Source organism: Mus caroli, unplaced genomic scaffold, assembly GCF_978045245.1.
Source record: "Mus caroli unplaced genomic scaffold, Mus_caroli_1 scaffold_19, whole genome shotgun sequence".
In the NCBI taxonomy this organism is placed as follows: Eukaryota; Metazoa; Chordata; class Mammalia; order Rodentia; family Muridae; genus Mus; species Mus caroli.
Genome location: NW_028227274.1, coordinates 63,700,832 through 63,717,355, shown reverse-complemented (window position 1 = coordinate 63,717,355; position 16,524 = coordinate 63,700,832). Strand labels below are relative to the sequence as shown.

At 43.3% G+C, this 16,524-nt stretch overlaps 2 long non-coding RNA genes across 2 annotated transcripts; one reads left to right on the top strand and one right to left on the bottom strand.

Moving 5' to 3' along the window:
- Positions 1-3,556: 3,556 nt before the first annotated feature.
- On the top strand, positions 3,557-4,889 carry LOC147000315 (uncharacterized). Its single transcript, XR_015046050.1, has 3 exons — positions 3,557-3,679; positions 3,910-4,025; positions 4,845-4,889. It is a non-coding gene; the product is annotated as an uncharacterized LOC147000315 (long non-coding RNA).
- On the bottom strand, positions 4,727-15,629 carry LOC147000314 (uncharacterized). Its single transcript, XR_015046049.1, has 4 exons — positions 15,270-15,629; positions 14,517-14,654; positions 11,200-11,343; positions 4,727-6,397 (listed from the first exon to the last, which is right to left on the bottom strand). It is a non-coding gene; the product is annotated as an uncharacterized LOC147000314 (long non-coding RNA).
- Between the last annotated feature and the right edge of the window lie 895 nt (positions 15,630-16,524).

Below are 16,524 nucleotides of genomic sequence, written 5' to 3'. Positions count from 1 at the left end.
CGGCCATATACAACTCTGCGTCAGTTGCACGTGGGCAGGGGAATGCTAGAGCATTTGCAGGTAGGAGGTTTACGGATGCGAGTGTGCCTATGCAGATTTTAGGAGGTCTTCATCCATGCTAGGCCAGAGTTTTGTAGTGACGCAGCTATCTGGTGGCAGGGGTGAGGGTCACTCATAAGTAACTCCCCACGCCATACTCCTGTAAATAAATCCAATAAACTCATTGATTCAACAAACTAGATGTGGATGACTACATTGAATTGTTCTTTCTTTGGTATTCTATTCATAGCGAGTAGATGTTTGCGCATGACTCCCCGGGGTGCACTGATGGTTCTTGCTGCCGGGCTTTCTCCGCCATGATGGATCGTAAGTCCTCAGACAATGAGCTGGAATAAGTTCTTCCTTCCTTCCTTCCTTCCTTCCTTCCTTCCTTCCTTCCTTCCTTCCTTCCTTCCTAAAGTTGCTCTTGACAGGTATTTCATCAAGGCAGTGCGGGGGGGGGGGGGGGAGAAAATGACTATTCAGACTTACCTGTTCCATACTAAGCAAGCCACACCCATGCTCTCCTTAGCTGACCTGATTCACCATTGTCTCCATTTAAACTTGGACAAAACCTTGGAGTCTAGAGAGGGTTTCGCTCTTCTTTAACCTCTGGTAAAATGCTTCTCAAAGGATGGTCCTAACACCTGTCCCGTGGGCCTCAGGGGGAGCTTTTGAGAAATGCAAAATTTCAGGCCCCAGCACAGACAGCCTGAATCTGAAACTGGAGTTTACCCCTCCCCCAACACCGTTGTAGCTCCACAAACTCCACCGAGGGATTCTTGTCCATGTTAACGACTGAGAGAGGCTCCCCCACACTTCAACTTCAGGATATTTTGGGGCAATAATTTCCCTATGATTCCTCTCAGTCACACAGAGATTACTTCCTGTTTCATGTCTAAATTTATCTCCTTAAAGCTTTGAAGGGTGGAGCCCGCAGTCTTCAAAAGTGTAAGATACTGCTCTTACATGCCTTTGTGGGTAACAGCCCAGGGTGGGTCTCAGAAGAAGGGGAACCAAGGAGGAGATGAAGACACAGCTGGCACCGAGAAGGGCATACCAGGGCTGATCTTTTGCTCTCCTCCCCTTGACCATCATTTAATAACTGGCTTCTCCAAGACCCATTCAAAAGAGGAGCAAGCATAGTCTGCCATGATTGAGTTTTAAAGGTTAGTTAGCAGCATGGGTCTAAGGTGTTAGGGACAGTGTATAGTGGAGATGCTGAGAGTCTCACTTGTTGCCCAATATTCGTCCAGAAGTTTCCTGAAGAAAGTAAGGAGCAGGGGAAGCTGGGTGTACAGACCTCCAGGAACTGAGGACAGATGAGGAATAAAAAGGGGACAGTGATTTAGAACTTGGTGTTTAGTTCAGAGGACTGAACAATGTCTTTTTAGCATCCTGGTACTTTCATCTGCGCTACCTTGGCATTCTGCCTTGGCATTTACCCGAGCTCATTAATGTTGATGAACAGTAAATCCTCAAGCTCACACACCATCACCCTTGAGTAGCAACGACTAGCGCCTTCCTCTCAGGAAAGCATGTCCTTCTGGACTGAACTTTCATTTCCTGTCATCAAACCAATGCCGGCATCTTTGCGCATTCTCAGTTGTGTGGTGTGTGTGTGTGTCTGCAGAGGCCAGAAAAGGGTGGTAGATCCTCTGGAGCTGGAGTTATGGGTGCTTGTGGGCTACTCAGTGTGGGTGCTGGGAACTGAACTTAGGTCCTCTGAAAGAGCAGCAAGTACTCTAAAATGTTCAGCCATCTCTCCAGACCCGTCTTTGCACATTCTTTAATGCTACGACAATGACTTTACATTTAGAAAAACATGTTTTCTCTATGCGGAGAATTTCCAGCGAGTTTTTATTGCTAGAAGTGATATCTCTTAGTTTATACAGTATCAATCTAACCCTGCCTTCCCTTTTCTAGTTATCATTTTACAAATTATGTAGTGAATTCTTGTGCACTTAGCTTGCCCCTACCTTTTATGGAAGAGTCCTCTAGGTTGTCCTCTGGGACAAAACTTTTAATCTGAAAAGAATTTATTTTTGGACTTAGTCCCGAGGGTTCAGCAGCCACCCAGTTGGTTATCACACATCAGCTCAGCATAACCAATGGTAACTCAGTTTCACCGTAGCTTCCTACAAGTTCTTCAACGAAGGCTGCTTCGTTCTGGTGATGAAAGTGGGTTCTTTAGGGCTTCTATTTATTCAAGCACTTTAAAGCTGTTTGCTACAAAACTGCTAGGGAGCAAGGTTATCCCTCGAACAGGAAACACAGAGGGAAGCAGAGAAAGCTCAGCTGATCCCGTCAGTCCTGAGTTGGTATTGGTGCTGGGTCCCTCTGTACACCATGCCAGAGCGTAGACTCTGCGCTTTGGCTGTAAACTTTTGGTTTTGCACCCTGACAGATTTCCTCCCATTGTGGTTTGTGCTTGGGAGGGGCTTTCCGGGTACTCGCTCTTCAGTGTGTTTCCTAAAATATTTTGTATTGTTTTGCATGAGGGTGCTTCCTACCTTGTGATACCTAGGTCTCAGAGAGCTAATATACAGTGCTCATGCACAGTCATATGATCACAGTTTGTTACGGTGGTGAGGGCGGGCATGTTTATCAAGGAGATATGTAGAAAAAAATGCAAACTGTAAAATTTACCACTCACCACATCCATTTGAAATGAGTAGTTTAGTGGCATTAGTTTGCAATATGGGGTAACCATTACCTCTATTCATCTCCGGATGGTATTCATTATATCAGCTAGAAGCTGAACCTATCTACCAGTAATTCCTCATTACCCCTCACTAATGACTGTTCTGTTTTCTGTTTCTATGGATTTGACACTCGTGTAACTAAGACTTACAATCTGTCCTTTTGTGTCTGGCAAATTCACTAAGCATGATGCCTTAAAGGTTCAGTCATGCCGGGCCGTGGTGGCCCATGCCTTTAAGACCCAGCTCTTGGGAGGCAGAGGCAGGCGGATTTCTGAGTTTGAGGCCAGCCTGCTCTACAGAGTGAGTTCCAGGACAGCCAGGGCTACATAGAGAAACCCTGTCTCAAAAAAACTAATAAATAAATAAATAAATAAATAAATAAATAAATAAATAAATAAATAAATAAATGGTTCAGCCATGTCACTGTGTGTATCAGGTTGTTATTCTTGCCAGGTATGGTGGCACAAGGCTGTAATCCTAGGAGAGGCAGATAGATAGAGGAGGACTGTGAATTTCAGGCAGTTTGGGACCACATATTGAGACCTTGTCTTAAAATAAAAATCTTTGAAGGTTGGTTGTGATGGCACACATCACTAATCTCAGTATTCAGAAGGCTAAGGCAGGAGGATCACCATGAGTTCTTACTGTAAACTTGACATAACCTAGGGTCACTCGGGAATGGAAATCTAGATTGAATAATTAGTCTAATCAGATTGGCCAGTGGGTACATCTGTGCAGAGATGGTCTTAACTAATGATTGACTAATGGTACCACCGTGGGTGGTATCATTCCTAGGCAGGAAGTCCTGGGCTGTATAAGAAAGCTAGGTGGGCATTAACCAGCAAGCAAACCAGCAAAAAGCATTCCTCTATGTTTTCTGCTTCTAGATTCCTGTGGGGAGTTCCAGCCTTGACTTCTATCAGGTGCAGGAACAGGTACAATTTACCTTCCTTCTCACTTGGCACGGAGCATGCTGTCTAAAGGCAGTCCAGTTTGGACATTGTGGTGGTTTGAATAGTACACCTCCCATAGATTCATGTGTTTAAATGCTTGGCCATAGGAAGTGGCACTATTAGGAGGTGTAGACTTGTTGTAGGAAGCATGTCTCTGTGGAGGTGGGCTTTGAGGTGATACATGCTCAAGCTATGCCTTGTGTGACACACAGTCTCCTGCTGCCTTCACATCAGGATGTAGAACTCTCAGCTCCTTCTCCAGCACCATGCCTGCCTGAATTCTGCCATGTTTCCTGCCATGACAATAATGGACTAAACCTCTGAATCTGTAAGCCAGCCCCAATTAAATGTCCTTATAAGAGTTGCTTTGGTCACGGTGTCTCTTCACAGCAATGGAAACCCTAATAAAGACAACCGTAGAGCCATTTCTCCAGCCCTTAGTCTTTGTGTGTTTGCTTTTGAGACAGAATTTCTCTGTGTAGTCCTGGCTGTCATAGAACTTGATCTGTAGACCAGACTGGTTTTGAGCTCAGAGATCCACCTGTCTCTGCCTCCTGAGTGTTGGGATCAAAGGCGTGTATGAACATGGGCTCCATGGGCTTCCTACACACACACTTGTTCTTCACGCTGTAGCCACAATGATCTTTTTGAAATTCAGATCTAATCAACTCACCAACAAAACTTGGGAGAGTGGTGGGGTGCCAACAAAGACAATTGCAAAATTTACATGGGAAGCAAACATAATGTAACGATCAGGAAGGTTTTTATTAAAATAAAAAAAGAGTACTGTCTCAGTGAGGTGGTGTGTGTCTTTAATCCCAGCACTTTGCAGGTAGATCATGTGAATTCCAGGCCAACCTAGTCTACATAGTGAGATAGTGGAAAGAAAAGAAAAGAAACAAAACCAAACAAAAAGACCCATAAAGTATCAAAACAGACTGTAAAAGCCTTAAATACCACTCAATGGATCTAAATGTAGATATACCCAAACATGTCAACTTATAGTAAATTTTGAATTATTGGGGAGATTTTTATTTTAAACAACTGAGTATTGAGATGACTAAGAAAAGTATTTCCTTAAGTCATGAATCACACCCTCCAAAATTCCAAGTATATGAAAGAGTCACATTGTGTTTTTTCAAAACAGAAACCATGGAAACACAAAAAAAGAATTCGGGAAAAATGCCATTACACTCAAGAGTTGTCTGAGAATTGAAAGATTCCAGAAGCCTCCAGGTAAGGAACTGGCATGTTATTTACATAAAAGTAAACACGTTTTCTTCATGGAAAATGATACAGGTCAGGCAAAATTGCTACTGGTAAACTGCAAACTCGTTAAGGCAAAGGGTGCTTTCCTTACTATAGATAGCATTCTTACAAGTCAATAAACTAGCTGAACAGAATGATGGGTGAAAAACATGACAGGCAGTTCATAGGCAAAGGCATTCAAATGGCTTTCAATAATATGAAAAGACACATGCCCTGTTTTTAATAACAGAAAATTCAATCAAATAATACAATATTAATACCATCTATCAGATTGGCAGATAAAAATATTGATACTGCCTTTGACCAAACTATTTCAAATGTAGCATCTCATATCATTAGAGAGAATTTAAATCAAACCCAGAGCCTGTGCAAGCTAGGGAAATGCTTTACCGCTGAGTAATGTCCCAACTCATAAATCTGCTATTATTCTTCAAAGGACAGTATAATAGAATCTATCAAAGTGCAAATGTACTGTTTGACAAAGCAATTACATTTCCAGACTTTTTTTTTCTGATTTTATTTTCACCAGTGGTATAAGGCATGACAATAGATCACAGTTCTGCTTGAAATAATGTTAAATAATCAAACCTAAGGAAATGGACTCCTATCCAAACAACTTCCTCCATTATTTCAATTGTATTAAAGAAGTGCAAATATTAAAGAGGGCTTGTGCTTTCTCTTCTTCCTCTTCTTTCTCCTCCTCCTCCTCCCTCTTCTTCTTCTTCTTCTTCTTCCTCCTCCTTCCCCTCTTCCTCCTTCTCTTCCTCTTCCTTTTCTTTTTCTTTTAGTTTTTTGAGATAGGGATTCTCTATATAGTCCTAGCTGTCCTTGCTCTGTAGACCAGGTTGGTCTTAAACTCAGGGATTCATCTACCTGTCTTTGCCTCCCAAGTGCTGGAATTAAAGGTGTGCACCACCATATGCAGATGAGGACATAGTCTTAATGCACCTTCACAATGTTCTGATTTCCATTAAAAAGGTGACTTCTCAAAATTAACCCTTTGAAGAAAACATTTGCCCCTTTTGATATTAAAAATCCTGTATTCATTTACATTTTAGAAATGCAAATATTCACTAAATCAAAGCCATTAAGTTCCTAACATCAGATGGCTATTGTGGGGAGCGGGTGTGGCAGTAGTCCCAAGATGGAGCCCGGGACTGCAGCCAAGTCTTATGACTTGCACCTGACTTCCTCATACACCTGAAAATAAGCCACATCCATCGTGAGAGCTGCGCAGGCGCACCATGATGCAAGATCAGGCCATTTGATGAAGAAGGCCAATGAACTGAGATTACGCGGACTGGGCTGATGCGGCATGGTTGAGGGGTTATATAAGGGATTGCGATTGGGGGCTAGGAGAGATTCTTGCTTGCATGTTGAAAGGTTCTTGAATAAACTGCTTTGAGAAGAACGCTGTGTTGTCGCTCTTTTCTGCTGGTCGGAGACAGAAGCGACAGGCTTTTATGAGTTCAGTACTTCTCCTTCTGATTCTCCTTCATTGCCGAGACAATCTTACTGTACAGCCCAAGCTACAGATTCACCATCTTTCTGCCTCAGTCTCCTAAATACAGGGGTTATAGGTATATACCACCACATCTACTTTATCTATCACAGGCTGTTACTCCAGCCTAAAGCAGTCTAAAAAAAAATTAGGTGGACAGTACCAGGTGTGGTGGATAGTTTTGTGTTACACAAACTAAAGTCATCTGAGAGGAGAGGTGAAGAAAATTCTTCCATAAAATGGGGCTGTATGAAAGCTTGTAGGGTATTTTTTTAATTAGTGATTGATGGGAAGGGGCCCAGCCTGTTGTGGATGGTGCCATCCCTGGCCAGGGGCTCCTGAATTCTATAAGAAAGCTGGCTGAACAAGCCTTGGGGAGCAAGCCAGTAAGCAGCACCCCTCCATACCCTCTATGTCAGCTACTGGCTCCCGGTTCCTACCCTGCTTGAGTTCCTGTCCTGACTTCCTTTGATGATGAACTGGGATGAGGAAACATAAGCTGAGTAAACCCTTTCCTCTCCAAGTTGCTTTGGTCACCCTGTGTCGTCCCAGCAATAATAGAATCCCTAACTAAAGCGCCAGGGGTGGACTACTTCTTTGCAAGTTGCTGGTCAGAGAGGTCCCTCAACTCCCCAAACAATGCAGGCTATTTTCACTATAATTGGTTGCCCACCATAGCTAGATGGTAAGACCCTATTACTGAAGATACTGCACGCTCTGTTAGAAGGATGTAGAGAAATCTGCAAGCTTCCTTCCTGATAGGTAGCCGTCACAATGCTAGAAGGAGTTACACAAGCTACTGGGGACCAATTGTTGTCAACAGTCTTACTTAGCTATGGATTTTGCATGCTCTACTACTGGCCTGCCATTCGATATGTGCCCACTGGTTTCACAGTGGCAAATTTGTCAGGAAACTAACCAGCTAATTTCTGATTGCATCTGAGGCCTGTTCCACAGGAAGGAGATCATGTCTGGTACTATAAACCTAGTCAGGTTTATAAGCCTAGTCAGGGGCTAGAGGAAGTAAGTCACAGGGCCTAGTTGGGAAGCCACTGATACTGTTTTGTGAAGTGGATATGGCATACCCACTAAATCCCCTTTTAAATAATTATAAATGTATATTATAATTAGGAATGAGTGCTGCTGTCATCTTAGCCAGAGAAGCTTTTTACACAGCTCAGCAATGCCTGCGACTGGCCAAAGTGCTGATAGTAAATGACTACTGAATATTCAGCACTAAATCAGACATCTGTTCACCTCCTTTAAGACTCGGGGGACATTAGGCTGGAATCACACCACTGGTTCCCCTGTGTCTCCACCTTGCAGAAGACAGAAGGCTGAGTATTCTCAGCCTCTGTACCAGTGAGTCTCTCCCTCATAATACACGTATTTCCTATTCGTTCCATATTTTATGGGGAATCCTAAGGAGGGCAAGGACTTACATTCTCCCTAGAATGTTCTAGGTGGGCCTCCTTGTAGAACAATAGAGACCACAGGATGGCATTATCCTGAACACCAGAAGATTCATAAAAGATAGAGAGACGAGCACTGCTCTGACCACTGTTTACTGGGAAGCAGCCTCAGCCTCCATGATGGCTGTGGAGCAATGTGGTAGTGATGGATGTGGGAAGAGAAGGTTAGGGAATTAATGTGGTGGGCCTCTCACTTGCCATAGGATCTGGATAGGAAACAAACAAAACAAAACAAAACAAAACAAAACAAAACAAAACAAAACAAAACAACACAACCAAAACTGCCTTACAGAAGCTTTCCAATTTTATGAGGTCCCGTTTGTTTGTTGTTGATCTTAGAGCATAAGCCATTGGCGTTCTGTTCAGGAAAATTTCCCCAGTGCCCATGTGTTGAGGCTTTTCCCTACTCTATAAGTTTCAGTGTCTCTGGTTTTGTGTGGAAGTCCTTGATCCACTTGGACTTGAACTTTGTACAAGGAGATAAGAATGGATCAATTTGTATTCTTCTACATGCTGACTGCTAGTTGAACCAGCACCATTTGTTGAAAATGCTGTCTTTTTTCCACTGGGTGGTTTTAGCTCATTTGTCTAAGATCAAATGACCATAGGTGTGTGGATTCATTTCTGGGTCTTCAGTTCTACTCCATTGATCTTCCTGCCTGTCTCCGTACCAATACCATACAGTTTTTTAAAAAATTTAATTTTTTTAATCACTATTGCTCTGTAATACAGCTTGAGGTCAGGGATAGTCATTCCCCCAGAAGTTCTTTTATTGTTGAGAAAAAGATCTTTTTTTTTTTTTTAATTGGATTTTTCTTTATTTACATTTCAAATGTTATCCCCTTTCCTGGTTTCCCTCCCTCCTGGAAACATCCTATTCTTCCCCCTGGTTCTTTGAGGGTGTTCCTCCACCCACATACCCACTCCCACCTCCCGGCCCTCCATTCCCTTACACTGGGGCATCTATTGAGCCTTCATAGAACTAAGGACCTCTCCTCCCATTGATGCCTGACAAGGCCATCCTCTGCTACATATGCAGCTGGAGCCATGTGTACTCCTTTGTTGGTGGCTTAGTCCCTGGGAATTATTGGGGGGGGGGTCCTGGTTGGTTGATATTGTTGTTCTTCCTATAGGGTTACAAATCCCTTCAACTTCTTCAGTCCTTTATCTAACTCCTCTTTTGGGGACCCCGTGCTTGGTTCAGTGGTTGGTGGTGAACCTCTGCCTCTGTATTTGTAAGGGCCCCTCAGGAGACAGCCATATCAGGCTCCTGTCAGCATGCACTTCTTGCATCCACAATAGTGTCTGGGTTTGGTAACTGTATATGGGATGGATCTCCAGGTGGGACAGTTTCTGGGTCACCTTTCCTTTAGACTCTGCTCTATACTTCATCTCCATATTTACTCCTGTGAGTATTTTGTTCTCCTTCTAAGAAGGACTGAAGCACCCACACTTTGGTCTTCCTTCTTATTGAGCTTCATGTGGTCTGTGAATTGTATCCTGGTTATTTGGAGCTTTGGGGATAATATCCATTTATCAGTAAGTGCATACTATGTGTGCTCTTTTGCGATTGGGTTATCTCACTCAGGGTGATATTTTCTAGTTCTATCCATTTGCCTAAGAATTTCATGAATTCATTGTTTTTAATAGCTGAATACTCCATTGTGTAAATTTTCTCTATCCATTCCTCTGTTGAAGGACATCTGGGTTCTTTCCAGTGCCTGGCTATTATAAATAAGGCTGCTATGAACATAGTGGAGCATATGTCCTTATTACATGTTGTAGCATCTTCTGGGTATATGCCCAGGAGTGGTATAGTTAGGTCCTCAGGTAGAACTATGTCCAATTTTCTGAGGAACCACCAGACTGATTTCCAGAGTGGTTGTACAAGATTGCAATCCCACCAGCAATGGAAGGAGTGTTCCTCTTTCTCCACATCCTTGCCAGCATCTGCTGTCACCTGAGGCTTTGATCTTAGCCATTTTGACTCGGGTGAGGTGGAATCTCAGGGTTGTTCTGATTTGCGTTCCTGGAATCAGTTCCTCTCTGTCATGCATGGTGTGTGTGTGTGTGTGTGTGTGTGTGTGTGTATGTGTGTGTATATGTGTGTGTGTGTATGTGTGTGTGTGTATGTGTGTGTGTGTGTATATGTGTGTGTGTGTATATGTGTGTGTATGTGTGTGTATGTGTGTGTGTGTATATGTGTGTGTGTATATGTGTGTGTATGTGTGTGTGTATGTGTGTGTGTGTGTATGTGTGTGTGTGTGATCCTTATGTGGTTTTGGATTCAATTTTATAATGCTTTATGATTTCTGATTTCTTATTGCTACTCTTTGGCTTATTAATTTGTTTAGTTTAGAAACTTGCCTGGACCAACTCTGAAGCTGTTCTTTCTCAGTGTATATCAACATGGATTTATTTATTTATTTACTGTTGATTGATTGGCTGAGCTAAGAACCTTACCCAGGGCCTCAGGCTTGCTAGGCAAGTTCTCAGCCACCAACTAAACCCACATTATTGGTTATTTTTGAAGGAGGGGTGAGTTATTTATTTTTATTTTTTTATGTGTATAAGTGCTTTTCCTGCATGTATGTCTCTGTACCCCATGTGTGTCTGGTGCCCCTGGAAGCCAGAAAAAGGGCATCAGATCCCCTGGAACTAGTGTTACAGTTGGTTGTGAGCTACCATGTGGTTACTGGGAATCAAACACAGGTCCTCTGAGAGAGCAATCGATGCTCTTAACCACTGAGCCATCTCTCCATCCACCTCTTCCTTCTGATTCTGTCATGTTTAGTCCTGATCTTGCTTTTGCCTTTTTTTTTTTTTTTTTTTTTTGAGATGGGATCTTACTAGTTATCCAGGATGCTGTCAAACCTTGGCTCAAGTGATCCTCCTGCCTCAGCTTCTCAGGTGTTTGCCCCTGCACTTCATTAAACCTTTCCTTCATTAAACCTTTCTCCTGACAGTGACCCCTACATTGATAGTATATAAGGATTGGACAGAGATTGCTCCCCAGTCCCTTCAGCTATTACATCTCCCATGTTCTGTCAATATTAGTGAGAACAGAGAGGAGAGCTTTTAAGTTTCCATCATTTTCAAGCCTGCCCCACGCTTACTTCTGCAACGTCCTGCCTTGATTCTTCCGATCATGCTGAGGCTATGCCAACAGTGAGCTTCTCTCAGATCCGCATGGCACATGTGTGTGGCATCTTTGTCACCTCATCCTTAAGCTAGTGGCCTTGACAGCCATCTCCACTCACCTGCTGCCAAGATTCTGTCCATCACGAGCACTGCGGAGCACAGGTGTTTCCACTGCTTTACATCTAATAGGCCTCCTTCACCCATGATGGTGAAAACGCCCATGACAAAACCACTGTACTTCAAAGCAAGGGAAAGAGCAGCAGCTGCAGACAGACCATCACAGGGACTCAGTGTTATTGCCCAAAGCCCAGAAGATTTTCAATCAGGTATAAGAAATTAAACTTTTGCACGCCTCTGGGTGGTTTCCATAGTTAAGTTCTGCAGCACAATAGCTGTGGTTGGTTCGATTGATGCTTTTTTTTTTTTTTAACTCCCCTCCCCTTTGGATTTTATTTTTATTGGTGTATCTGTGTGAGCCTGGAACTTGTGTGTGGATGGATGCCCACAGAGGCCAAAAGACGATTTCTGATCCCACAGAACTGGGGTTTCAGATGGATGTAAGCTGCCCTGAGATGGGTGCTGGAAACTGAACCTCAGGTGGGCAAGAGCAGGAAGAAGTGATCTTCACTGTTAAGCCATTTCTCCTGCCTATGTTTCTTTTTAACGTTTTATTGTTGGTGTGAAGTGTTGGCAATTGAGCCCAGGTTCCTTTGTACAAGGCAAACAATCACCACCACTGAGCTCCATCCCCCAGTCTTCTAGGTGTTTGTTTTTGTTTGTCATAGCCTCTCTAGGCTATCCTGGAACTTATGATCCTATTGCCTTAGCTTTCCATGAGTCACGATTGTGGTTGTCACCTCTTCACCCAGTGTTGTTGTCCCCGATGCTGTGATAAAACACTCACCGGAAACAACTTGGGGGAAGAAAGGGAAGCTTATGTCACTTCTGAGATCCTATCCTTACAGAGGAAAGAAGCAGCTAGAGATTATATTTACTCATGGGCCAGCAGGATGGCTCAGCAGGTAAATGTGCTTGCTGTTAAACCTGACAACCTGAGTTTGATCCCTGGGACCCATATGCTGGAGGTAAAGTACAGATTCCTGAAAGCTGTTATCTGCTGTCTGTGCCCCTGCCCCCGCATATACAAGTGTGGGAAGCCGCAAACGCCATTACAAGAGATGTGGGAAGCCATGAATATGGGTAAACAACCAATGTGCGCATGTGCCATAGAGTTTTTTGCTGAGTCACTGCCTGACCCGAGGCACGTGAATGAGGTGCTGAGGGCACAACCAATCAGGTGAGGACACATCACTCCTAGGCCTATATAAGCAGCACCAGTTCTGGGGCTCGGGGTCTTTCGCCTATGCAGTCCATGCTCTCCCAATAAACGTGTTGCAGAAGGATCCTGCTGTGGCGTCTTACTTGCTGGCAAGTCAGGCATCTCACATACAAGTGAATAAATAAATATAATAAAAAATTAAGAAGATTTACACATGTTTATTCTTATATGGTTACTACTTTAAAAAGCAAATGTATGTCAACAACCTGGAATAATAGTTAAGTGAACTATAATGCATTTATATGATTGTGTCAGGTCACGTCCACTGAAGAGAACTTGGAGACTCAGAGAAGGAAGAACTGTTGAGCAGAGCTGTCAGCCCTGGGGACCCTTCTCAGACACTGACAGCTCCCTAAAGCAAGAGAGACCTTTATGTAGCCACAGCTTGTTCTGAGGGTTCTGGCAGAACCTCTGATCAGACATGTGATGGGTGTCAAGCCTCAGCCAAGAATGTGTTCAGCAGGGTAGGGTATGACATCACTTCTGCCATCCTATACCAGTGCTCACAGGTCTTCCGTGCCAGGAAGGTCAACAGGAGCAGATAAACTCCCCATGGACTAGTCCTAACCCAAGTTAAGGGCACAAAGAACAGCTAAGAACCTAGTGAATTTGCTCTAAGTATTCAGATTAGGTAGCAACCAACTGGCTCTCTCTACCCCCACCAAACCTCTGATGTCTATGAGAACAAGAATGTCTACTCATTGTGAAGCTAAGAAAATAACAACAGGAAATCAGGGAAGGCCAAAAGGACTTTCAGAGAGGGAGTTTAGAACATCTGGTATAAAGATATATTTCTAACTGTCCACAATAGAAGTGCATCTCCCTATTTCTAACTGTCCACAATAGAAGTGCATCTCCCTATTTCTAACTGTCCACAATAGAAGTGCATCTCCCTATTTCTAACTGTCCACAATAGAAGTGCATCTCCCTATTTCTAACTGTCCACAATAGAAGTGCATCTCCCTATTTCTAACTGTCCACAATAGACGTGCATCTCTCTATTTCTAACTGTCCACAATAGAAGTGCATCTCCCTATTTCTAACTGTCCACAATAGAAGTGCATCTCCCTATTTCTAACTGTCCACAATAGAAGTGCATCTCCCTATTTCTAACTGTCCACAATAGAAGTGCATCTCCCTATTTCTAACTGTCCACAATAGAAGTGCATCTCCCTACAAATGAAAGAGTTTTCTTTAGTTTACGCAGTGGTCCTCAGCCTTCCTAATGCTGTGGCCCTTTAATATCCTTCATGTTGTGGTGACCCCAACCATAAAATTACTTTCATTGCTCCTTCATAACTGTAATTTTTCTACTGCTGTGGATTGTACTGTGTGTATCTGATATGTAGGATGTGACATGCAACCCCTGTGAAAGGGTCATTTATCTCCCAGAGGGGTGGTAACCTGCAGGTTGAGAACTGCTGGCTTATAGCTTCAGGAGCGGAGCATTGAGACACATTTTCTTATATTCCATTCTGCTTTACGTGGAGTGGGGCTGAATATTTTATTTTTTTATTTTTAATCACAAACTTGATTTTTTAAAAATGTAATAAAAACATAGAGGCCCCTCCTTTTCCTCGTCAAGCTCTGACTTCTTCCATCTTTCCACTGAGTAAACACTGAAAATTCAGACTAAATGTCCTGGCCAGACAGGGCTTAAATCCATGGTTTCTGTTTCTGACTTTTGTGTATCCATGCTCTCTAAAATCTGTGACTAAAACAGAACTTCTAGTATCTGTGGGTTGATGGCACGAATAACGAAGCAAATGCTGTCAGATCTAATATATACATGTATACCTGTATATGTGTGTGTATATATATATATATATATACACACACACACACACACACACACACACATATACATACACACACACACATACACACACACACACACACACACACACACATGTATTTCAGCTTCATCCATTAAACTTTCCTTTCATTAGTATACAAATTGCACAAAGCAATGGGCTTTAGTATAACATTTCTATACACTCTTATAAGTACGCTGACTTCCTCATCTGTTCTATTTCATGTTTTTTGTTCCTCCACCTTCCTGATCTTTAATAGTGCTGCCTCTGTTTCCCGGCTCACCTGCTGTAGTTCAAGGTGATAAACGCCATGACCATAAACAATCTGGGAGGAAAAGGTTTGTCTCATCTCACAGTTTCCAAAATCTACCACGGAGGGAAGCCAGGGCAAGAACGCGAGGCAGAAACCTGAAAGCAGGAACTGAAGCAGAGGCCATAAGGAATCCTGCTTCCTGGTTTGCTTCCAACGCTTGCTCAGTCTGTTTTATGTATACTGCATACGACTGACTACCTTCCCTGGCTGGGAATGATGGCGCACGCCTTTCATCCCAGCACTTGGGAGGCAGAGGCAGGCAGATCTCTGAGTTCAAGGCCAGCCTGGTCTTACAGAGCAAGTTCCAGGATAGCCAGGGTTACACAGAGAAGCCCTGTGTAGGGAAAAAAACCCAAAAAAACAAAAAAACAAAAAACCCACCTTCACTGGAGATGGCACTGCCCAGAGTGGACTGTATACCCCCTCCCATCAATCATTAATCAAAGTCCGCCCCCCACAGACATATTTACAGGCCAACTAGACAGCGGCACTTTCTCAATTGAGAATCCCCTTTCCCAAATGACCCTAGCTTGTTGACAATAATCTAACATGCCCGATTACACCTGTGACAGAAAATATATGATGCTTTTTGTGTTGGCTACTTTCCTAGTGACTGCGATCAAAAAACCAGGCAAGAAGCAGACTAAGTCGGGCAGGGTTTGCTTGGGCGCATGCCTGGAGCGGATTTACCCACGATGTCTAGGGAGGCAAGGCAGCAGGTACCTGAGGCAGCATGTTACGTGCTGTCACATGCTGTCCGCAGTGAGGAAGCAGAGAGGGAATGATAATCCACTGCTTGGGCGAGCCTTCTCGTGTTTGTTCGTTCCAGAACCCTAGTTCGTAGAGCGCCGCTGCCCACATTCAGGATCGTCTTCCAGCCTTGGCAGAGTGTTCCGGAAATACCCTCACCCACGCCCAGAGGTGTTGAGGTCTAAGTCCAGTCAAGATGACAATGATTAACCATCCTCCTTGTCTTTGTGAGACTCGCCTATCTCGCACAGTAATCTCCACTTCCATTCATTTTCCTGCCAACAACATAACTTTGTTTTGAATGGGTGAATGACTAGCCCATCGCGTACATACATGCCGTGTCTCTTATCCATTCATCTGCTGAGGACCATGTAGGCTGATTTGATAACTGGGTCATTGTGAATACCACTGAAGTAAACATGGGGTTTGCAGATGTTTATGGCATGACATTCATTTTACTAGGAGACAGATACTAGGAATTCAAAGAATTGGCCTTGAAGCAAAAGTGAGCCTTAGAGTGAATTTCATCCCACATAAGAACTCTGTGCACGTCTTCTTTTGTAACCACATCCTATTATTGATATCTTCTTTGGGCCATTTGTTCCCTTTTGGTTTTATCTCCTGCTGTTTGTTAGATATTTGTTGTTTCTTCCTTCTCATCCCCTTCTCCTCCTCTTTCTTCTTCTCCTCTTCCTCCTCCTCCTCTTCCTCCTCCTCTTGATCTTGTTGTTTTTGTGCTTTGTGGTTTTCAAAAAAAAATTATTTTATGTGTATTGGTGTTTTGCCTGCATGGATATCTGTGTGAGGGTGTCAGATCTTGGAGGGACAGATATTTATGAGCTGTCATGTGGGTATTGGGATTTGAACCTGGGTCTTCTGGAAGAGCTGTGAGTGCTCTTAACTGTTGAGCTGTCGCTGCAGCCCTGGCATTTGCTTATTCTTAAGTTTTTTAGTAGATTTATTTACTTATGTATTTAGTGTGTATGTGTGCATGTGCCCACAGCACACACAGAAGTTGGAGGATGACCTGCAGGATTGGTCCTCTCCTTCTACCAAGTGAGTCCCAGGATGAGACTCAGGTGGTCACGCTTGAGGACAGATGACTTTGCCCACTGAGCCGTCTCAATGGCTCGGTTTGTTTATTCTTTCTTGTCCCATTTCCTTTTCATCCCTGTTTTTTTTTTCAATTTTTATCATTTTAATTATTTACATTCCCATCATTGCTCCT